The sequence below is a fragment of the Zingiber officinale genome, chromosome 9A (assembly GCF_018446385.1).
Source record: "Zingiber officinale cultivar Zhangliang chromosome 9A, Zo_v1.1, whole genome shotgun sequence".
NCBI lineage: Eukaryota > Viridiplantae > Streptophyta > Magnoliopsida > Zingiberales > Zingiberaceae > Zingiber > Zingiber officinale.
This window is the reverse complement of record NC_056002.1, coordinates 70,883,265-70,908,605: the sequence shown is the minus strand read 5'-3', so window position 1 is coordinate 70,908,605 and position 25,341 is coordinate 70,883,265. Positions and strand designations below refer to the sequence as shown.

The 25,341-nt window shown below is 37.2% G+C and overlaps 1 pseudogene; it reads right to left on the bottom strand.

Annotated features, from left to right (window-relative positions):
* Positions 1 to 1,172: 1,172 nt before the first annotated feature.
* Positions 1,173 to 25,341, bottom strand: part of LOC122019261 — a 103,384-nt pseudogene continuing 79,215 nt past the window's right edge.

The following is a 25,341-nucleotide window of genomic DNA, read 5'->3' as shown; positions in this document are numbered from 1 at the left end:
AATCTATTTTTTTTCCTTTTATCATATGCCTTTTGGAAGGTAAAGAAATCTCTTATTATATTTGTTACTTACAGTAAATAAAGAATGAATATAAGAGAATGAGAGCAAAATAGCATATAATGAAATGAATTACAAATGTCTTCGTTTTTATTTGTTACTTTGGAGTACTTAGAATTGAGAATGTAACATTTGCATAAGAGTAGTGTTGAAAATTTTCCCTTAAAGTCTTCGTAGAGCTTCTGCCATTTTTTATTAGTTGACTGTTTTATCTTTAGTAGTCAAATGGTCCTTCTTCAGTTAGGTCAATAGCTGACACGGTCTAAGGTTTGTGATCGCTTAATGGATAACATATATTGCATTTGGATATTGATAGGATTGTGTTATTAATTGAATGTTTTGTATCAAGGATTAAGTCGTTATTGATTCCTTTAGATTGAGACTGATTTCTCATGTTATTATGTCATCAATTGACGATTTCAACATCTTGAATCAATTACTAGTGCTCTTTAATAATTATAATAATTTGAATCTTAAATTATTGAAGTGTCATTCAATCTACTTAATGTGAAGTTTCTTACAAATTTCTTGTAATGTTGTAGTAGCATCAGTAGATTATCTCCCATTAGTTGGCTTGTCATGCCTCGGTTGACTTCAAAATAAAAATATTATGTAACATTCTAGTCTGAGTTGATTGCTTAGTCTACTCGACCATTAATTGATTTAAAATTTACATTAATTGATTAATACTTTGACTCCAAGCAAGTCTAAGCTTGAGTTTGATCTTGTTAAGAGACCTTATGGCTTTAGAATTTTCTTATCTACCTAGTACAAGTTAGCCTTAGCTCCTTGGACTCCCATTGCCTAAAGATTATAAGCTCTAGGACTTCATCATCCTTTATCTAGTGTCCGTCACTCTTAACAAGACTTTCGCTTGTCTAGCCTTATGTTAACTATGACCTTGTAGAACATCCACTTGATTTGTCAAGGCTTTCAATTGCCTAGAGATAATTCCTGGAGACTTTATCACCTGCTATGCATCTAGTATTCGAATCGTATAGAACTAATTTAACTCTGCAAAAAAAAAAAAAGCAAAATAATAACATTGATAAGATTTGTACAAGGAATACCAAGTCAAAGTCACACACTAAAGATAGAATAAATTGACGATAATATTACCATGAGTTAGCCGGAACTGCTTTGGAGGCATCCAAATGATTTAACCTACATGTTCCAAGAAGGAACTCTGGAAGCTCTTCTTGTGTATTGCCCTGCATTGTGCAATTGTCAATCCATTTTCATATATTTGTGCCAAGAACACTAATTTCTATTAAGTAAAAGGATCCTAGAATATCAGAAAATGTAAGCAGCAAACTAGACATCGCGACACCTCATCTGATCAGGCTATGAAAGCAAGTTTGGAAATTGCATATATACCTGAATTAAGAATGCCATTTCTATCACCAGATTACTCAAGTAACCAAGAACAAGACTTACAACTCCCCTAACAACTGTTGATGAGCCAATATCAACTCCGAGCTAAAATTTTCATAAAAAGATGTTATGGATAACTGACATTCAAGTGTAATACTACACCCTTACAGATGGAAACAATTACTATAACTCGACACCCTTAAAGATGTTATGCTATAACTCGACCATTCACAAACAATTACAGATGGAAACATTTACCAAATAGAAACAAATAACTTAGTTGGGGGTGTGATTAATTAACTCGTATTCCATTGAATCCTGGAACATGTAAAGCATATCATGATGCAGGGACGGATCCAAAAATTAGAGATGAGCTGAGCTTTAGGTGAGGAAGGGGTTGGCTAAACACCAAAACAAAATGAACAAAGAGAAAAAAACACATCAATTCTCCTTGGTGCCAAATTGTAGGCTATAAAATACCTGGGCTTTAGCCCAGGACAGCCCTATCTTAGATCTGCCTCTAACCACTACCTAGATTTCCGTCTATAATAATGTTAACATTCTGAATCAATTGGATTTAGAGTTTGTAGCTTGTGTAGTTTGTAACATTCTATAATAATGTTAACATTCTGAATCAATGGAAAAGGTGTGCTACAAGAGAAGCGTAATAATATGTCTTAGTCTATTCAGCCTAGATTATACTAGTCAATCATAGAATAAACAGATAATTGGCTGGATACAAAAGTTTAGTTACCGGCTTAGAAAATCTAAACAAGCAATCTCATTAATTTCTTCATATTACGAACAACACATTGTTATAGTGGCAATAAGAGGTAGTAAACATGAATAAAAGAAATTCATCATTTCCATATGGAAACTATACACCATTCTTATATGATACCAATAGGTGAAACATCAGATTTCTAGCCAGTACATGGTACATCTTCTCGGAACCTTTATCAGGCTGTAGGGAGCAATATACATTCCAGAGCACAGTACAGCCTGAATGTCGAGAGAAGTATACACATGGGGGCCAAGCTCAAATGGCTTTGTAATTTAGACCCTGATATTCAATATTCATTTGAAGGTTGTTTTATGTTAGAAATTAAAGAGGGTTTGAGGCATGTAATACATACTTTAACAAGAGAATTTGCAAGAAATAAAGACGACTTATCCGAGATGTAAAGAAGGAACAAATGAATCTACTCAGAGACGCAGACATTATCCTACTTGTATAAACCCAACCTGAGCTGAAGCCATGGACAATGGACTCCACAAGGTTTTGCTCGTGTATGCAAGGATCCTTCTTCCATGATTTATTAGTATGGACTTAAATTAACTATAATACTGATTATAAAATAAATCTTAGGGCGGAGATCAAGTTCGAATGTTCAACCAAACAGAGCAATATTTAATTAATATAGACTTATTTATTTCATTTTTTGCAGGTAACGAAAATATTTTGGGACAAAGAGACTGCTTGAAAAACCATAACACCACAAGCTATGCAATTTTCTGATCATCATGACTGTGTCGTTAAGGATAGACGTTAGTACATCTAGATTTTACATTGATAGTGCCTAAGCAATTTGAAAATGAAAAATGCATATTTCTGGTTAGAAACTATCCCTCAAGTATTTAAGGAATGTCAACAAAAATAACTAAGGTAGTGAAGCCTGACCAATTGCATCATTCAGAATTTGAATAATCCAGAACAAATATATATATATATATATATATATATATATATATATAGTGAAGATCACTCGAATGGAGTTAACAAGGTTATTCAACTAAAATTATGGAAAAAATAAAAGGTATCTAAAAAGGCCACGTACTCACAGAAAAGTTACTACTGATTAGCTACAAATACTAAATGGCATAACACTCTAGCAGAAATCTAACAAAACAAAAAAAGTTCACTCATTCCAAGTTTCATCAGATTTAGTGTATCATATTTTCATTATTTGACAGTGAAATAAAATGTTATCTTTTAGATGAAACATCTCTTTTCCGTGTAAATAATGCATGGAAAGGAAATGAAGGAGAAAGACTGAAATCTACTTTTATTCATCTATAATTAAAATCTCAATATATCGTTAACGTACAAGTCCAAATCTCACAAAATAAGGAAATATTCTAATCCTAATAATTACCTTACTAAATTTATATCAATGAAATAAAATCATGACATTTAATCTAATCAAATCATGACTAATTTATCAACACTCCCCCTCAAGTTAGTGCAAAGATACTCATCATGCGCAACTTGCTCACTTGTGTTTCAAAGAGTTATCTTGAAAGACCCTTGGTCAAAACATTTGCAATTTGTAGCATGGTTGGAACAAATGGAGTGAAAATTGTTCTATCTTCCATCTTCTCTTTTATAAAGTGTTTATCAATTTCAATGTATTTCATTCTATCATGTAGAACTGGATTATGAACAATACCGATTTCTGCTTTGTTATCAGAGTATAACTTCATAGGAAGGTTTATTGGTCTCTTTAGTTCATCCAAAACTCTCTTTAGCCAAACAATCTGTTGGACAAAACAATCTGCTGCCGGAGATTTTGAGAATTAGCTGAATTTAAATACACCAAATTAAATTCAACTTATCTGTCGAGATGACCTGAGCAGATAATCTCAGGCTGTCAATAGGGCTGACTTCTGCCAAGTGCTAGATGCAGGTTGCACAGTATCCGAGCAAGCTTGCCGAAATCACTTATTTAATTAAGGATATTTATTGAATTAATTATAATTAATTAGAATTTATATTTAATTATGAATTTATTTATTTTATATTAACAAGATGGTAGAATACAAATATGTGTAAAATTTAGAAAGACTTATAAATTTTTTATAGGTTATGCATTTAAACAATATAGAAGAAAAATATAAATCTATATGGTATACACAAAATTAAATAAAAGATGAATAACTAATCACTATACTAATATAACATACGAAATATATGTATATATAGCTGATATATATATGGATATATAATTATGAAATTTAATGCAGAAACTTAGTGTGGAATTGTATGAAGAGAAACAGAACATAACTCTTTTTCATTATTGTATAATTTACAAGGAGTCCGACTAAAATAGGAGGATGCAAGAGACATTAGAAAGGAAGATTACAAAATAAAAATCTCTCTCAATCACAGATTTAATTCCTTTCCTTCTATGTCATTTCTTTAATCATATCAAATTAATTCCTTTCTTTCTATGTCATTTCCTTAATCATATCAAATCAAATCAGATCAAAATATTCTTTAATGTTGTGAAATCAAATCAGAATATTCCTTAATACTGTCAACACTCCCCCTCAAGTTGGTGTAAAGACTTGAAATTCAAATGCTTGTTTCAACAAGCCCTTAGTCAACACATCTGCCACTTGCTGTGAAGTTGGCCCAAATGGAATGCAAATTATCCCTTCATCGAGTTTTTCCTTTATAAAGTGTCGGTCAATCTCAACATGCTTTGTTCTGTCATGTTGAACTGGATTTTGAGCAATGCTGATCACTGCCTTGTTATCATAGTACAGCTTCATAGAAAGATTAATTTCCTTAGTAAGATCTTCTAGGACCTTCTTAATCCAAAGAACCTCACAGATCCCTTAAGCCATAGATCTAAATTCTGCCTCGGCACTGCTTCTTGCAACTACACTTTGTTTTTTGCTTCTCCAAGAAACTAAGTTACCCCAAAGAAATGTGTAGTACCCTGAAGTTGACCTCCTATCAGTGATTGATCCTGCCCAATCAGCATCAGTATACACCTCAATCCCTCTCTTATCAATTTTCCTAAAGAAGAGTCCTTTTCCTGGAGCCCCTTTCAAATATCGGAGAATTCGATATGCAGCTTCAAGGTGCTCTTTAAATGGAGAATGCATAAATTTACTTACCATACTCATAGCAAAGGCAATATCAGTGCGTGTGTGTGACAAGTAAATCAACCTTCCAACCAGTCTTTGGTACCTTCCTACATCTGCAGGAGTTCCCTGTTTGTCTTCTCCAAGCTTAACACTAACATCTATTGGCGTTTCTGATGGTATGTAGTCATTCAATCTAGTTTCTTTTAAAAGATCCAAAATATACTTCCGTTGGGTAACCACTATGCCCTTCTTGGATCTTGCAACTTTCATTCCCAGAAAATATTTTAGTTGGCCCAAGTCTTTAATCTCAAATTCTTTTGCTAAGCTTTGCTTCAATTTGCTCATTTCTTTAGCATCATCACCAGTCAATATTATGTCGTCCACGTAAACAATCACCACTAAAATCTTGTTTTTAGTGGATCTTTTAGTAAATAGAGTATGATCAGATTGCCCCTAAGTATATCCTTGACCTTTAACAAACCATGTAAACCTGTCAAACCAAGCTTTGGGGGGTTGTTTGAGTCCATATATAGACTTTCTCAGCTTGCACACTTTATCCCCAAATTTCTCAGTGAATCCAGGTGGAGGTTCCATATAAACCTCCTCTTCTAGGTTCCCATTTAAGAATGCATTCTTCACATCTAGCTGATTCAATGACCAATCAAGGTTAGCAGTTATAGATAGAAGTATTCGTACTGTTGTTTAATTTAGCAATCGGAGAAAAAGTCTCGGAGTAGTCCACTCCATAAGTCTGAGTGAACCCTTTAGCTACCAGGCGGGCCTTGTACCTCTCCAAGGATCCATCTGAGTTGTATTTCACAGTAAATACCCACTTACAACCAACAACTGTCTTCCCATTAGGAAAGTCCACTTTCTCCCAAGTAGAGTTCTTCTCCAAAGCTTTCATCTCCTCAAGAATAGCTTCTCTCCACTCAAGAACATTCAGTGCTTCCTGGATATTGTTAGGAATGGATACACTAGACAATTGTGAAATAAATGTACAATAGGAAGGTGAAATATTTGTTGGAGTGTATACTGAAAGCCTAAGCTTTGTAAACATTGATTATGAATAAAGAATCACATTTGGTCAAATTGTCTACATTTGTTTGTAGTTGTTCAATTAATTTATATTGTAGATAACATAGCATGTGGTGTCATATGCAGAAGATAATGTTATCAGTACCTTATAAATTATAAACAGTAGCTCACGACCAAAATGGAAAGGAACAAACCATTAGAAGGTCGTAGTGTAATTAGGTATCAGTTTATCTTGACTGTATAATTACACTAGTACACTTAGAGTGTATTGAGTAGGACCATTTGAGGTCGTTTCTTTTATACTGATTTTATAAAGAAACAAAGACCTCGGTTATTATGGAAGTGTGTGCTCTTAATCCTAATATAATAACAAGCACATATATTTGATATTTATTTCTTTAATTTATCAATGGGTGAGATTTAGTTCGATGAATCAATAAGCCCGATAAGTTGGGAAATGGTATCACTTATAGTGTGTTGTTGATTATAGAAGGAAACTGTGTCCTAGAGATACTAGGTTGAGAATGTCCCCAAGAGGAGCTCATAAGGATTGTCATGTTAAACCCTGCAGGTGGACTTAGTCCGACATGACAATAAGGTTGAGTGGCACTACTCTTGGACTTAGATATTAATTAAATGAGTTGTCAGTAACTCACTTAATTAGTGGACATTCGATATCTTAAACACAGGGAGACTAACACACTCATAATAAGAAGGAGCCCAAAAATGTAATTTGGGATTGGTGCGGTAGTTCAATGATAGTTCTCTAGTGGAATGAATTATCATTGATAAAATTAAGTTGTGTGTTCGGGGCGAACACGGGATGCTTAATTTTATCAGGAGACCAAAACCAACTCCTCCTCTCGGTCCCTATCGTAGCCTCTTATTTATAGAGTTCTATGCCCACCTATACCCACCTTCTAAACCCACCCAATAGGGGTCGGCCAAGCTAGCTTGGGAACAAGCTAGGGCCGGCCTAGGTATAATATTGGGTGGCCGGCCCTAGCTTGAACCCAAGCTAGTGGGGGCCGGCCAAATTAGATTTAAAAGGGATTTTAATTTTAATTTTTATTATGTGGAAGAAATAATTTATTAAAGAGAATTAAAATTAAAATATCTCTCTTGTAAAAGATCTATAAAAGATTAAAGAAAGAGATTAGATCTCCTTCCTTATTTGTAGATTGGAGAGATGTTTTATTTTCTCTTTAAAAATTATTCACATGTTGATAAAATTAAAATTATAGAAATTTCCTTTTATCAACCATGAAGAGATTTTAAAGAGAAATTTTATTTTTTAAAATTTCCGGAAACAAATTAGGAAGTTTTAATTGTTGATTAAAACTTGTCCAATTTGTTCTCCAATGATGTGGCCGGCCATTGGTTTTAATTTGGGAAATTTTATTTTATTTTTCTCAATAAAATCATGTCAAGGAAATTGAGGAAATTTTATGGTAATTAAATTTCCTAATTTGCCTAGGCCAAGGAATATAAAAGAAGGGGTAGGGGTGCCTTCATGAGACACAACATCTATTATTTCTCTCCCTCTTTTGTTCCTTGGTGTGGTCGGCCAACCTCTCCCTCTCTTCCTCTTGTGGTGGCCGAACCCTACTCTTCCATTGGAGCTCTTGTGGTGGCCGGATACTACTCGGAGAAGAAGAAGAAGAAGGAGAGAAAGCTAGCATCTCTTGGAGCTTGGTTAGTATTTTGATTTTCTTCCTTGGTGAAGCTTCCTCTTTGTTGGCCGAACCTAGCTAGGAGGAGAAGAAGGTGATTGGTGGTTTCTCGTCTCGGAAGATCATTGCCCACACAACGTCCGAGGTTAGAAGAGGAATACGGTAGAAGATCAAGAGGTTTTTCTACAAGGTATAACTAGTAATTTTTATTTCCGCATCATGCTAGTTATTTATGGAAATAATACCAAATACAAGAGGCTTACGTTCTAGTATTTCGAATATGTTTTTCGATGTTGTGTTCTTTTGTTTTCTTTCTTTTCCTTGTGATTTGATTGTTCTCTTTGGTTAACCTAAAGTTATTTTAGGAAATTAAATATTAGCTTTCTATTAAAGGTTTTGTCTAGTCGGTGGTGGTTGCTCCCATATCCAAGAAGGCCATGTGCCTCGCCACGTCAGTACTGGGAACCTTTTATGGAAATTAATATTTAATGGAATTAATAACTTAAGGAGACTTGGGTCGAACGTGTTAAGTTCCGCAGGAGATCCAAGTCAAAACCTAAAAGAACAAATAGATTAAGTTTTGGATCAAACGTGTTAAGTTCCGCAGGCGATCCAAAATTTAATTTAAAAGAACACATGGTAGCTAGGAAAAGGTTCAGACCTTTGTACAAAATTTTTGTACAGTGGAACCTCTAGGTTTTCCGAGTAGCAACCAACAATTGGTATTAGAGCTAGGGTTTTGCCTCTGTGTATTTGGTATTAATTTAATTATGCACATGTCATACATAATTTAGGCAGGATAATAGTAGGATGTGCTAACTTTGTGGATGCAGGATCCAACTATTATGACTTATAGATATTGTGTGTGTGATTGGACCCTTGGACATGTCAAGGGCATTTTATTGTGTGTGCATGATTGTATTATAAAATACAGCAGGAGCTGTATTTAGTTTTATTAGGATTTTATTTTTGATCTAGTTACATGTACATTCCTTTTATGGAATATAGGATCGATGGATGTAAATTTTATTTTATGTTCGATCTAGTTTACATGTACATTCCTTCGAGGAATATAGGATCGAAAAATGTAAAATTCTATTTATGTCGCGGATCGAATCTTGCAAGGCGTGGAACCTTTTGAGGACCAGAGGCACAACGGAACAAGGAGCAAGATGGATGCGACAACTAGACCCGGAGGCGGTGGCCAAATATGGCAGCAGCTTGGGATGACAACACACGGAGGACAATTAAGAGATAAAAGCCATAATAGTTGAAAATTAAATTTTCTATTTATTGCTTTTATATTGTGTTGTGTGTGCATGTTAGTTTACAAGTTTAGTAGGCTAACATAGTTAAAATTCCTCATTTATAAATAACTAAGTGGGAGAGGGATTTTTAAATAAATCCCATGGTCTCCATTACTGGTTTGTAAGTGATGCAAACAAGCTTGCGCGTTGGCTCTGAGTGCCTTCCTCCATAACGGATGAGCTTGTTTGTGGATCACTAGAACAGACTTCCATTTTTGGATGACTATAGGAAATTAATTAAGAGCGTGTGATCTTCCCCAACGGAAGGGGCATAATCTTATTAATGGACTTAGTGTCAAGTAATGGTATACACTTAGACACATCTAATAGTATCCTCCCCAACGGAGTCACTATTATTATTTGTGTGACCAAATAATACCAACTATTAATTTTATTTGTCAAAAAGTTAGGTTGACAAGACAATAAAATTAATGGGTTAAAACCCTCCTTTTACAAATGTTGAATTTGTATACGTCCACACTAACGTGGCATACAAAATTCACGGTGTGATGAGGTGTTGGTTAATTTAAAATAGTATTATTTGAGGAATCAATATTATTCTAAATTTAGAGTTCTGACCAAAAGTTATTTGTGATTCTTAGGATGACTTTCAACCCACTGTCCATCATACTTCAACAAAATAGACTTACTGGACCTAATTACATAGATTGGAAAAGGAACCTGGACATTGTTCTGACTGCTGAAAGCTATAAATTTGTACTGACTGAACCTTGTCCTGATGCACCCACTGGTGAATCTACCCAAGAGGAGATTGAATATCATAAGAGATGGGTAAAGGCAGATGAGATGGCGCGGTGTTACATTTTGGCTTCAATGTCAAATGTATTGCAACATCAGCATCAAGATTTACCAACAACTTATGATATTATGAACAATCTCAAGGAGCTCTTTGGTCATCAGGATAGGGCTTCTATACAAGAAGCTATGAGAAAGATAATGACAGCCACCATGCAAGAGGGTACTCCTGTAAGGGATCATATTCTAAAGATGATGGCTTATCTGAACGAGATACAGATCCTTGGAGGAGAAATTGATGGGGAAACCCAGATCGATATGATCCTCCAAACGCTACCTAGAAGTTTTGAGCAGTTCCGCCTGAACTATAATATGAATAAAAGGATTTATTCATTAGGGGAACTACTGACAGAACTTCAAGCAGCAGAAGGATTATTTCGTCACAATTCTCAAATTCACTTTGCTGAAAATGGTTCTACTTCTAAACCGAAAGGAAAGAAGAAGAAGAAACAAGCTGGCTTAGCAAAGAAAGTGAATAAATTTCAGAGTACGGGATTTAAAGCTGGAGTGAAGAAGCCGAAGGGCAAGTGCTTCATCTGCAAGCAGGGAGGACATTGGAAGGCGGACTGTCCTCGTAGGAACCAAAACAAAGGTATATCTCATGCTCTGGTTGTTGAAACATGTTTAGCGGTGTTATCTACCATCACCTGGTGTGTAGATACGGGAGCCACTGATCATGTCTGCAATTCCTTGCAGGGGTTCCAGGAAACCCGACGACTATCTGAAGGGGAGATTACCGTCTACATGGGCAATGCTACTAAGGTGACAGCTGTTGCAGTGGGAGACGTCTACTTATCTTTTAGTAGAAATAGAAATTTGGTTTTAAGAAATTGTCTTTATGTACCCAGTTTTAGAAAGAATTTAATTTCAGTTTCTAAACTGTTTTTAGATGGATATTCAGTTTCTTTCAGTAACGATGTAGTTATTAAAAGAAATAAAGTGATTATCTGTTCTGGTGCATTAGTTGGCAATTTGTATACTTTAAATCCAATTTCTTCCACAAAGCAAAACATGGAAATTTATAACTCATCTTCTAATTCTAATAAGAGAAAAGAACCTTCAGAAATGAACCAAGCATATCTTTGGCATCTAAGACTTGGTCATATTAATTTAAGTAGGATTCAGAGGCTTATAGCTGATGGACTTTTGAGTTCATTAGAGTTGGAAAATTTTCCAACTTATGAATCTTGCTTAGAAGGTAAAATGACCAAGAGGCCGTTCAAGGCCAAGGGGTATAGAGCCAAAGAAGTGTTAGAGTTGGTTCACTCTGATTTGTGTGGTCCTATGTCTGTCCAGGCAAGAGGAGGTTTTGAATATTTTGTCTCTTTCATAGACGATTATTCAAGATATGGATACATTTACCTAATGCGCCGCAAGTCCGAGTGCTTTGACAAGTTCAAAGAATACAAGGCTGATGTGGAGAAACGATTAGGTAAAAGTATCAAGACACTACGATCTGATCGTGGTGGCGAATACCTCTTAGGAGAGTTTAGGAATTACTTATCAGAGATTGGGATTCAATCCCAATTGTCTGCACCTGGAACACCCCAACAGAATGGTGTAGCAGAACGAAGGAATAGGACTCTTATGGAGATGGTTAGATCGATGATGAGTTATTCAGAATTACCAAATTCGTTTTGGGGATATGCTCTGGAAACAACAGTATACGTTCTGAACTTAGTACCTTCTAAATCAGTTTCTTCTACTCCCATAGAATTGTGGAATGGGCGAAAACCCAGTCTAAGACATATTCGGATTTGGGGTAGTCCAGCACATGTGCTGAAACCAGATGCAGATAAGTTAGAATCTCGTACAGAAGTTCACGTTTTTGTAGGATATCCCAAAGGAACGAAAGGTGGTTTATTTTATAGTCCTAAAGACCAGAAGGTCATTGTTAGCACCAATGCCCAGTTTTTAGAAGAAGACTATATAATGGATCACAAGCCCAGTAGTAAAGTTGTTTTAGAAGAACTTAGAGAGGACATGTCTACTTCAGTACCAACAGTACAAGATGAAGTACCACAAGAGACTGCAACACGTGTCACACATGATACACAACCACAGACAGTGCCTCGTCGTAGTGGGAGGGTTGTAAGGCAACCTGAAAGATTCATGTTTTTGGGAGAATCTTCAGATTTGATCCCAGGTAAACATGAACCTGATCCCCGGACATATGATGAAGCACTCCAAGATACAGATGCAGCATCTTGGCAAAAGGCGATGAATTCTGAAATAGAGTCAATGTACTCTAACAAGGTCTGGGAGCTTGTAGAACCACCTGATGGTGTAAAAGCCGTTGGATGTAAGTGGATCTACAAAAGGAAAAGAGGGACAGACGGGAAGGTAGAAACCTTCAAAGCTAGGCTTGTTGCGAAAGGGTACACTCAGAAAGAGGGAATCGATTATGAGGAAACCTTTTCACCGGTAGCCATGCTTAAGTCTATCCGGATACTCTTATCCATTGCTGCTCATATGGATTATGAGATTTGGCAAATGGATGTCAAGACAGCTTTCCTTAATGGAAGTCTTGAAGAGAACATCCATATGAAGCAACCAGAAGGGTTCATTGAAAAAGGCAAAGAGCATCTAGTGTGCAAGCTCAATCGGTCCATTTATGGACTGAAGCAAGCTTCAAGGTCTTGGAACATCCGGTTTAATGAAGTAATCCAGTCATATGGATTTATTCAAAGTCCGGATGAGTCTTGTGTATATAAGAAGTGTAACGGAAACGTGGTGGTATTTCTTGTACTATACATAGATGATATTTTGTTAATTGGCAACAATGTCAAGGTATTATCAGACGTAAGGGTATGGTTGTCCAAACAATTTGATATGAAGGACTTAGGAGATTGTGCACACATTCTTGGGATCAAAGTTATAAGGGATCGTAAGAAAAGAATGTTGTGTCTGTCCCAAGCTTCATATATAGATACAATCCTTGCTCGTTTTAGCATGCAGAATTCCAAGAAAGGTTTCTTACCTTTTAGACATGGGGTAGCTCTATCTAAAGAGATGTCTCCAAAGACGTCGAAAGAGATAGAGGACATGAAAGCAGTTCCTTATGCTTCGGCTGTAGGAAGCCTAATGTATGCAATGCTATGTACGAGACCTGATATTTGTTTTGCCGTGGGCATGGTCAGCAGATATCAGAGTAACCCTGGACAAAGACATTGGACTGCGGTAAAGCATATATTAAAGTACCTGAGAAGGACTAGAGATTATATGCTAGTTTACCAAGCAGACGATCTGCTCCCTGTGGGTTACACGGATTCAGATTTCAATCAGATAGGGATAACAGTAAGTCTACATCAGGCTATGTTTTTACTTTAGGAGGTGGAGCCATTTCATGGGGGAGTGTTAAGCAGAAATGGCTTTCGGACTCAACCATGGAAGCTGAGTATGTAGCAGCCTCTGAGGCAGCTAAAGAAGCAGTATGGCTCAGGAACTTTCTAATGGACTTAGATGTGATTCATGGTTTGCCCAAAATCATCACAATTTATTGTGATAATAGCGGTGCAGTTGCAAACTCGAAGGAACCACGACCTCATAAGGCAAGTAAACATATAGAGCGCAAGTATCACCTGATACGAGATATCGTGAAGCGAGGAGAAGTTGTCATCGCCAAAATTGCATCAGCGGATAACCTGGCAGATCCTTTCACTAAGGCCCTTCTGGCGAAAGCTTTCGATCGGCATGTGGAGGGAATGGGAATCAGATGTATGGTAGAAGATATGGCAGCTTAGTCATTAGTATAAGTAGGAGATTGTTGGAGTGTATACTGAAAGCCTAAGCTTTGTAAACATTCATTATGAATAAAGAATCACATTTGGTCAAATTGTCTACATTTGTTTGTAGTTGTTCAATTAATTTATATTGTAGATAACATAGCATGTGGTGTCATATGCAGAAGATAATGTTATCAGTACCTTATAAATTATAAACAGTAGCTCATGACCAAAATGGAAAGGAACAAACCATTAGAAGGTCGTAGTGTAATTAGGTATCAGTTTATCTTGACTGTATAATTACATTAGTACACTTAAAGTGTATTGAGTAGGACCATTTGAGGTCGTTTCTTTTATACTGATTTTATAAAGAAACAAAGACCTCGGTTATTATGGAAGTGTGTGCTCTTAATCCTAATATAATAACAAGCACATATATTTGATATTTATTTCTTTAATTTATCAATGGGTGAGATTTAGTTCGATGAATCAATAAGCCCGATAAGTTGAGAAATGGTATCACTTATAGTGTGTGTTGTTGATTATAGAAGGAAACTGTGTCCTAGAGATACTAGGTTGAGAATGTCCCCAAGAGGAGCTCATAAGGATTGTCATGTTAAACCCTGCAGGTGGACTTAGTCCGACATGACAATAAGGTTGAGTGGTACTACTCTTGGACTTAGATATTAATTAAATGAGTTGTTAGTAACTCACTTAATTAGTGGACATTCGATATCTTAAACACAGGGAGACTAACACACTCATAATAAGAAGGAGCCCAAAAATGTAATTTGGGATTGGTGCGGTAGTTCAATGATAGTTCTCTAGTGGAATGAATTATCATTGATAAAATTAAGTTGTGTGTTCGGGGCGAACACGGGATGCTTAATTTTATCAGGAGACCAAAACCAACTCCTCCTCTCGGTCCCTATCGTAGCCTCTTATTTATAGAGTTCTATACCCACCTATACCCACCTTCTAAACCCACCCAATAGGGGCCGGCCAAGCTAGCTTGGGAACAAGCTAGGGCCGACCTAGGTATAATATTGGGTGGCCGGCCCTAGCTTGAACCCAAGCTAGTGGGGGCCGGCCAAATTAGATTTAAAAGGGATTTTAATTTTAATTTTTATTATGTGGAAGAAATAATTTATTAAAGAGAATTAAAATTAAAATATCTCTCTTGTAAAAGATCTACAAAAGATTAAAGAAAGAGATTAGATCTCTTTCCTTATTTGTAGATTGGAGAGATGTTTTATTTTCTCTTTAAAAATTATTCACATGTTGATAAAATTAAAATTATAGAAATTTCCTTTTATCAACCATGAAGAGATTTTAAAGAGAAATTTTATTTTTTAAAATTTCCGGAAACAAATTAGGAAGTTTTAATTGTTGATTAAAACTTGTCCAATTTGTTCTCCAATGATGTGGCCGGCCATTGGTTTTAATTTGGGAAATTTTATTTTATTTTTCTCAATAAAATCATGTCAAGGAAATTGAGGAAATTTTATGGTAATTAAATTTCCTAATTTGCCTAGGCCAAGGAATATAAAAGAAGGGGTAGGGGTGCCTTCATGAGACACAACATCTATTATTTCTCTCCCTCTTTTGTTCCTTGGTGTGGCCGGCCAACCTCTCCCTCTCTTCCTCTTGTGGTGGCCGAACCCTACTCTTCCATTGGAGCTCTTGTGGTGGCCGGATACTACTCGGAGAAGAAGAAGAAGAAGGAGAGAAAGCTAGCATCTCTTGGAGCTTGGTTAGTATTTTGATTTTCTTCCTTGGTGAAGCTTCCTCTTTGTTGGCCGAACCTATCTAGGAGGAGAAGAAGGTGATTGGTGGTTTCTCGTCTTGGAAGATCGTTGCCCACACAATGTCCGAGGTTAGAAGAGGAATACGGTAGAAGATCAAGAGGTTTTTCTACAAGGTATAACTAGTAATTTTTATTTCCGCATCATGCTAGTTATTTATGGAAATAATACCAAATACAAGAGGCTTACGTTCTAGTATTTCGAATATGTTTTTCGATGTTGTGTTCTTTTGTTTTCTTTCTTTTCCTTGTGATTTGATTGTTCTCTTTGGTTAACCTAAAGTTATTTTAGGAAATTAAATATTAGCTTTCTATTAAAGGTTTTGTCTAGTCGGTGGTGGTTGCTCCCATATCCAAGAAGGCCATGTGCCTCGCCACGTCAGTACTGGGAACCTTTTATGGAAATTAATATTTAATGGAATTAATAACTTAAGGAGACTTGGGTCGAACGTGTCAAGTTCCGCAGGAGATCCAAGTCAAAACCTAAAAGAACAAATAGATTAAGTTTTGGATCAAACATGTTAAGTTCCGCAGGCGATCCAAAATTTAATTTAAAAGAACACATGGTAGCTAGGAAAAGGTTCAGACCTTTGTAAAAAATTTTTGTACAGTGGAACCTCTAGGTTTTCCAAGTAGCAACCAACAATATTTTCATAAGACACAAAGTTTGACAGGAGATATTTTGTACAAGATCTAACACCTTTCCTAAGAGCAATGGGAAGATCCAGTTGACTAGGAAACACAGGATTACCTAGAAGATTGGGTCCTTGTGAATCATGAATTTCATGATTGAACCTCTGATTGGATACTTGAGGATGCTGAGAACTAGGGCCTTCCTTTTTCTTTGAATAGACCAGACCTTTATATCGTTTCCCATCCATTTCTGTTATTTCATTTTGTTCATTTTGAGATGGCATTATCACAGAGTGTTCTTGTTTGTCAGTAGACTCAATATTTTCCCCATTTTCTACCTCTTTTACTTTTAGTGATAGAGCATCATTAGGAGAAAGCGCAAAGGTTAAGTCAGATTTATCAACACATTCATCTTCATTAGGTTTGTTCTCCCCTTGAAGATGAGTGTTTTGGTATGAAGTTCCCTCAAGAAAAGTGACATCCATAGAGACAAATATTTTTTTCAAAATTGGATCAAAGCATTTGTAACCCTTTTGATTGTTGGGGTATCCTACAAATATGCATTTATGTGCTTTTGGATCAAGTTTTGATTTTCTAGGATCAAAATTATGAACAAATGCAACACTTCCAAAAAATTTTAAAGGGATGTTTGTCACTAATCGAGAATCAGGAAAGCATTCTGAGAAAACCTGGATTGGAGTTCTAAATGACAAATTTTGGGTTGACATTCGATTAATCAAATAGGTTGCTGTCAGAGCTGCTTCTCCCCAAAGATACTTAGGAACCTTAGTTGTAAAACTCAAGGCTCTGTAAGGAATAAGTGGCCGGCTAGAAGGGGGTTGGATAGCTAGGTTACCCCCAACTTCTTTTCTTCTCTACAAAAGATTAGTGCACACGCGGAAATACAACTAACTAATGAAAACAATAAAGAAAGAATACCAAATCACTAACAAGCTCGATGTAACGTGGTTCGGAGATTGCTTGCTCCTACTCCACGGCGTGTCCTTGAGGTGGAGAGCCCTTGATCCTTCGGTGGATCAATCCCCGGCAATCTCCGGCTAGAGCTTTCTCATTCTCGGTGGAGCAAACCTCTCACAAAGGATCTCTTCCTCTTTACAATGATGAACTTAGGTTTAGGAGGAAGAGAGTAGGCTTGGAAGCTTTGGGCAATGACAAGGAGTTATTCAATAAGCATGAGTAACCTCCTTCAAGCCCCAAAGCTTCCCTTAAATAAGAGGAGAGAGTTGATCATCATATCAACTTATCTCGGCACCAGTCGACTGGCAAAACCATCAGTCGACTGGTGCTAGCGTTGGAGGTAGCCAACGGCTACTTTGCAGCACCAATGGTCGGCCAATGGTCAATTACCAGTCGACTGCTAAAACATGCAGTCGACTGATCCATACTTGATCGAACGAACATAACCATTCTGTTAGCACCCATTAGACCGCGCGGTCGACTGCATCAGTTGACTGCTAAAACATGCAGTCGACTGCTATAGTACTGCTACAGTAACGCTACAGTATTACTACAGTACGCTACAGTATTGCTACAGTAAAATCCTAAAATTCAATTTTTACTCCGAGTACAATTCCTCATGCACTCGTACCCTCACCCTTACGACTCATTTGACACTTCCTTTGTAGCTTTAACTTCTTGCCTTCAAGCCTACTTCCTTTGGCTCTCGTCCCTCGGATGCATTCAAGCCCGCGGCTCGTCCTCAATGCCATCCTTCGCATATGCCTCGAAGTCGCTTCCCTCGGCCCTTGTCCTCGCTGCCTTGTCCACATCCCCTTGGATGCTCCATCCTTCACCAGACCCGAAGCCATCAACTTGAGTCGCATGTGTATCCTGCAAACCTGCACAACTCAAATACACATATCAAATACAAGGGTGAACCTAACTTAAACTCTTTGACACACACATCAAAACCATGATCGTACCGATCAAATCTAGGTCGATTGCACCAACAGACTCTAGCAACTTCAAGGAGATGTTTGTTTTTCCTTTCAGCAATCTCATTTTGTTGGCGTGTATAATTATATGAACTTTGGGGCATAATTCCTTTGTCATAAAAAAAATTTCCCAACATATTGTTAAAGAATTCCATTCCATTAGTACTTTGAAAAATTGTAATCTAAGTCTGAAATTGAGTTTGAACTATGTTATAAAAAATTTTGAACATCATTGCAACCTCAAAATTTTCTTTTAGCAAAAAACCCCATGTGACCCTAGTATGATCGTCAATGAAAGTAATGTACCATCGTTTCCCAGAAAGAGTGGTCACCCTAGAAGGACCCCAAATATCACTATGAATCATAGTAAAAGGTGTTGATTTTTTGTATGATTGAGGTTGAAAAATAGATCGATGATGTTTTGCTAATTCACATGATTCATATTGAAAAACTGACTGCTCTTTATTAATAAACAGCTTGGGAACCAACAACATTAAATATTGAAAACTAGGATGACCTAATCTATAATGGAAAAACAAAATTTCGCTATTATTTAGAACAGAAATAGAGCTGAAACAAGTTTTATGGTTTGACCCTTCATTAAATAGGTAAAGCCCACCATCCTGTTTAGCATCCCTAATCATCTTCCCCGAGGCTAAATCCTGAAATTCACAATGTGCGGAACAAAAATTAGCTCTACAATTATGATCATGGGTGAATTTACTGATGGATAGAAGATTGTAGGAAAGGATGGGAACATGTAGAACATCTTTTAATGTTATAGATTGAGAAATAGGTACGGGTCCTTTTCCTGCAACAATAGAAAAGGAACCATCTGTAATTTTGATCTTTGGATGTAAAATACCGGATATGGGCATAACACCATAAGAGAATTTTCCGGAATTTTTGGAAATTTTTCGGAAATTTTTCGGAGCTCGTATAAACGAATTTACGGGGATAAAAAAACAGGGCCCCGGGAAAGCCTGTTTAGGCTACCCCACTGAACGAGGAAAAGTTTTATTTCTTTTCCTATTTCTATTTTCTTATTTTTCTTTCCCTAGCCGAACCACTCACCCGACGGTTTCCATTTCTTCCCCGATTCTTCACTGTGCTGTTCCTTCTCCACACCAGCGACGCCGACTCCACAACCCTAGCGCCGGCCACCGCGAGTCCTAGCCATCTTCTCTGCCGTGTGCTCAAGGTCTTCACTCCACTCTTCCCTGCCGATAGCCGCCCCTCGCAGAGCGATCCCGCGAGCCACCGCCGGCCGAGCCCTCCCGATTCTTCCTCCTCGTCGAGTGATGGCGCTGATCGCCACCACAGCCGACGCCGGCCAAGCTTCGGCTTACCCATCTCTTCCTCTCTTCTGGTAGAGCATCGCCAACCTCCGTGGCCGATCGTTGGACGTCGCCACTGGCCACTGCCACCGGCTGATTCGGCTGTGCCCTAGATCACCGGAATCTAGAAGCTTGCGTTGGTCTTCAATTTGGAGCAGCAACCCAAGCATTGGTGTCCTCTTCCATGCCCTAATTCCACTGTTGGATCTACTTCAGCCATGTTGTGCCCTAGTTTCTCTCTGCCGGTGCCACTCTCTTCTTTACAGCATGTTCGTGATCTTAGAGGTAAGGGAGTTGCCCTAATTAGTGAATCAGGTACTTGATCCTTGTGTTGTGACCTCTTGATCCTCTTTTGGTTTCGAGTAGTGAAGTTTCCAGCAAGTATAGTGTGCTGTGGTTTGTTGATTTCTGGCAGCAACCCCCTCCAGCAGCCCTTGCTCCAGCAGTGATCACGACTATGAATTGAGGTAAGGAGTAGAGGAATTGTTTCCTTTGTGGTAGCGTACACATATGTGAGACTAGGAAAGGTTTGAGGATTTGATTTAGCTAATTAATTTATAAGTAATTAACTAAATCTGGATACCATGTACTACAGGTCTTTGACACGAGACGGGCATCTCGATGTTAGATTTGACTGGATTGGACCTTCTTATTGGAGGCGGGTACCTCTTGACTTATCTTTTATGATATTGTCAATTGGATATGCATAGTATTTTATAGCTACAAGCAATGATCATGTTTGCCTTTGGTATGTCACGGTTTGATACCTATAGCATGTTCTGTTGGGCGTTTGTTATGTATCCATGTTTACGTTTCGTGATTATTGCCATGAGTACCTTAGTTCCTAGAGTAAGTGACATACCATGCTTTATTGAGTTTAGGACTAGACTCTGGATTTTTATTATCTGACATGTGTATCTATATTTTTATATCATACCTGATCTGTGTACCTAGACCCTTTTGCTTTGATCCATGTACATTGTTAGTACATATTTTATGGAGGTGGATGTGTTCAGGACCTAGGTTGTTATACCATAGAGGGTCTGTATACCCTAGATCTGTGGATTTGACTTATTTGTACTAGGGTACACATTTTTATATATATGTGGATTTGGTTCAGGATATTGTCATGCTTAGTTTCATGCACCATTCGCATGATTGCATGCTGCGTGATAGGCTGCTCCATTATTGTAAAGCATATTGCCAGTTTCATCACTGTTCGGTGCTCCGTTGGTCCGCTCATGGGTAGCGTGACACAGCGTGGTAGGACATCAGTTTTTTCTCTGTTCGGTGCTCCGTTGGTCCGCTCATGGGTAGTGTGACGCAGCGTCGTAGCACGTCAGGGATCCCTCTCCGTCATGGTGTACCGGGAGATGAGAGCATTGCGCTCCCCCACTTATGATTTGGGGTAGGAGTATGTGTGTACTCCGACAGCATCCCGTCTATTCGGTCACTCATCAGGAGCAGTGATGTCAGAGTGCACGGTTGTCACAGCCCTACCCACTCAGTCTCACCATTGTGTGTGAGATGACTGACTGGCGTCAGGGGTGACCATGTCATTGGCACCATATACATGTATTGCATTTATTTGCTTGTGTTTGCTGCACTTATATGCTGCATTTTGGTGAATGCATTTGTTTGACATGCATACAGGAGGCATATTGTGTATCTGATTTGACGACCCTTTTGTACTGGATAGGAGTTCCCGGTGAGTACAACTTCCTCAGTTACCTTTCAGTTTTGCATATTTCCTATATATGATTAGGAAGCTGTATTCCATGTTTATTGCTGTTAGATATATCTTACTAGACATGTCTATTGGTATTCGCTGAGTTGTGGAACTCATCCCCCGTGGACACTATCTTTTTCAGGTACCAGGTTGGTTATGATGTCGCTTGGAGTATCCTGGCTGCTGGTCCCATGTCACCTCAGAAGATCTGTCTTCGCTGTTGTCCATTTGTACTTTGGTAATTTGTGCATCTAGCTTGTGTTTCGGTTTTGTTTCCGGAGTGGTGTTTTGTGGTATGGTGTAAGCCTAGCCGGCTAGCATGTCATGTATTTTGGTTTTCTATCGTTTTTCTGCTGTGTTTTGGATTTTTGTTACAGCCGAGTGGGCTGATGACATAAACTGCGTGGATGACTTTGTGTTATATTTTTATTATTGTTATTGTTCCGGCCGTGTTGGCCGAGGTATATGTGGCCTTGAGGGCTTTGTATAAATATTTCAGATTGTCACCCGTACAGGGGAGGTGCTGCCGAAATTTCTTCGGATAGGGACTCCCCCGGGGCGTGACATTGAATTCCCTGCACTTGGTGTATAAGAAGAGAAATATTGTGAGATACCAATCATATGATCAGTAGCACCTGAATCTAAGATCCAGAAGCCATTAGATTTGGCATATGCAAGGGTACCGATGGGAACAATACCTGAATCAACAAGGGCACATGAAGAATTAGAATTTCCTAAGGATTGGGACTGAAATATTTTTTGTAAGTGCTCCATTTGTTCCTTAGTGAAGGGAAAAGATTCTGAGGAAGATTATTGTTTTAGATCTGAATGGTTCACATAAAGGGCACGACTTTCATGTGCTCCCCCTAACTTGTTATCACTGCCCTGTTTCCTCTTCCCATATGCTGGTTTTCCATGCAACTTTCAGCAGTTTTCACGAGTGTGCCACGGTTTTCTGCAATAGTCACACCAAGGCCTTTGCTTTCCTTTTCTATTTCCTTCAAATTCTGCACCACGAACTGCAAGAGCGGACCCTTCCATTTCTGGTTTTGATTCAGGAATATTTTTTAGCATCACATATCGTCTTGCTTCTTCCCTACGTACTTCTGAGAAAACTTCTCTTAGAGGAGGCAAAGGCTTTCATCCCAAGATACGCCCTTGAACCTCATTGAGTTCCTTGTTCAAACTAGCCAGGAACACAAATACCCGACCTCTTTCTATCTTCTTTTTATAGCGAGCACTATCATTTGGATTTTCCCAATCTTCTTCTTCAAACAAATCCAACTCCAGCCAAACAATCATCATCTCATTATAATAAGATGTTACCTCACGATCTCCTTGCTTCATTTTCCACTGTCGAGTGTTTAATTCGAACAATTGAGAATGATTGTCCAAATCTGAATACGTTTCTCTAACAGCTTCCCACACATCTCGAGCTGTGGGTAGAAATATAAATGACTTTCCAATCATAGGATCCATAGAGTTTATTAACCAAGCAGTGACCATAGAATTTTGAGACCGTCACTGCTCGAATCTTGGATCCTTTGTGGTTGGAGGTTTGATTTCACCATTGAGATACCCAAGTTTTCCTTTGTCGTCTATTGCCAATCGTACTGTCTGAGACCACTCAAGATAATTTTTTCCATTTAGTTTATGAAGAGTAATCTGGAGAGATCCAGTGGAGTTTTCAGGAAGAAAACCCGTCATCGGTTGAGCATTTGCTTGGGCTTTTGCCTCCAAAGGCATCATCTCACTCCCAGCATCCGAAGATGCTGGACCAGAGCCAACCATGGATGCCTTAAAATTCATCCTTACATCCTATTGCTCTGATACCATGTGGAATTGTATGAAGAGAAAAAGAATAACTCTTTTTCATTATTGTATAATTTACAAGGAGTCCGACTAAAATAGGAGGATGCAAGAGACATTAGAAAGGAAGATTACAAAATAAAAATCTCTCTCAATCACAGATTTAATTCCTTTCCTTCTATGTCATTTCCTTAATCATATCAAATTAATTCCTTTCCTTCTATGTCATTTTCATAATCATATCAAATCAAATCAGACCAGAATATTCTTTAATGTTGTCAAATCAAATCAAAATATTCCTTAATACTGTCAACACTTAGTAGTATAAATTTGTAAAGAATATTCATCTAATTAATATAGAAATAAAATATTATGTGATATATAAGGGGTAATTACAAAGAATAAATAGAATTAAATAAGTAAACTATATATGGAAATTTTATAACCATGGAAATAGCTTCCCATTTAAACTTGATATCGAATTAAGTTTACAAGAAAAGGGAATGAAATAAATGACTTGACATTCATATACGAATTTTTGGGATAGAGATGGAAATGTTACAACCATGGGAATAAGTTTTATTTTTTAAAAAATAAAATAAATGACTTAGTAAATTTTATGTGTTGCAAATTTTTATATGTAGATATAGAAATAGAAAATTTAGACCAAGTCCTAAGTCCCCCTATCTATTTAAACCTTCTAAAGCTCTCTCTGGGTTTGGTTGTTGCTGGCCCTTGGAAGACCTCCTCACCCTCTTGTTCTCCACCGGTGCTAGGATTTCCAAGGAAGACAAGGAGTGGTTGGCTAAGTACTTAAGGCATGTTCTCAACCATGTTATTGTTTTATTTAGCTTCTATGTCTTGTGAATTTCGGGTACCTTAGATTGGGTTGATGTTTCATAGATGTTTTGGAATTATGCTGTGACCTTGCTGCTTTTGATGTGTTTGTTGTAAATGTAGAAAATTTAGTTAGCTTTCATTACCAATTCATAGAACCCTTTTCAGATCAAAGATGAATTTTATATGATTTTTATAACATTGACTGACGAATATGGAATTATGCTGTGACCCTACTACTTTTGATTTTGTTGTAGTGTAAATTAGTCTCAATGGGCAAACGAATTTCACTTTGGTATCTTTTGTTGAAATGTAGGAAATTTAGTTAGCTTTCATTACCAATGTACAGAATCCTTTTTGGATCAAAGATAAATTTCATATGATTTTTATACCATTGACTGACGAATCTGGAATTATGTTGTGACCTTGCTACTTTTGGTTCTGTTGTGGTGAGTTTTAAATTCTGTTTTAGAACTTTAGTCATCATGATCTTGCTCAATGAGTTGTTTCATATTTTACTAATTGTATACCCTTAGGAACTAGAGAATTATGCATGGTCAGAATAAGTTATAGACCTTGTAAGTTTCGGACATGATAAATGTAGGTTTAAATTCTGTTTTAAGAGTTATGAATATGAATGTTGCATTACAATTTGGGCCATGCTTCTAGTTGTCTTCCATTAGAAGATCCATGCTTAATTTTAAGTATTGAACTTGTAAATTTCAGATTTATGGGAGTAGTTCTAAATTTTGTTTTTAGAAGTTATATAGTTTGATGTCACACTTCATGTTTGATCCATACTTCTAGTTGTTTTCCTTTAGAAGATAGAAGACCATTTGATGCTCAATTCAAAGTATAAAACTTGTAAATTTCAGATTTATAGGAGTACATTAATTCTGTTTTTAGGAGTTGTAGTTTGATGTTGCACTTCATGTTTGATCCATGTTTCTAGTTGTTTTCCTTTAGAAGATAGAAGACCATTTGATGCTCAATTCGAAGTATCAAACTTGTAAATTTCAGATTTATAGGAGTAGACTAAATTCTATTTTTAAGGGTTTAATCACCATGAGATTGCTCTACAATGGTTTCATATTCTTCTATTTGTTTTCCATTAAAAACTAGAGATCTTTGCATGCTTATGTTTAGGTTCATGATTATGCCCTGTCTATGTTGCTAAGCATGCACATGCTAAGTTGATGCACAAGTCTATGCTTAAGCTTACGATATGAGAATTACATGCTTACGTTTAGGTTTACAATTATGCCATGTTTATGTTTATGCATGCTCACACTATGTTTATGCACAGAATGACATTGAAATCCATGCTTAAGCTTATGTTGTGAATTTGCATGTTTGTGCTTAAGTTTATGT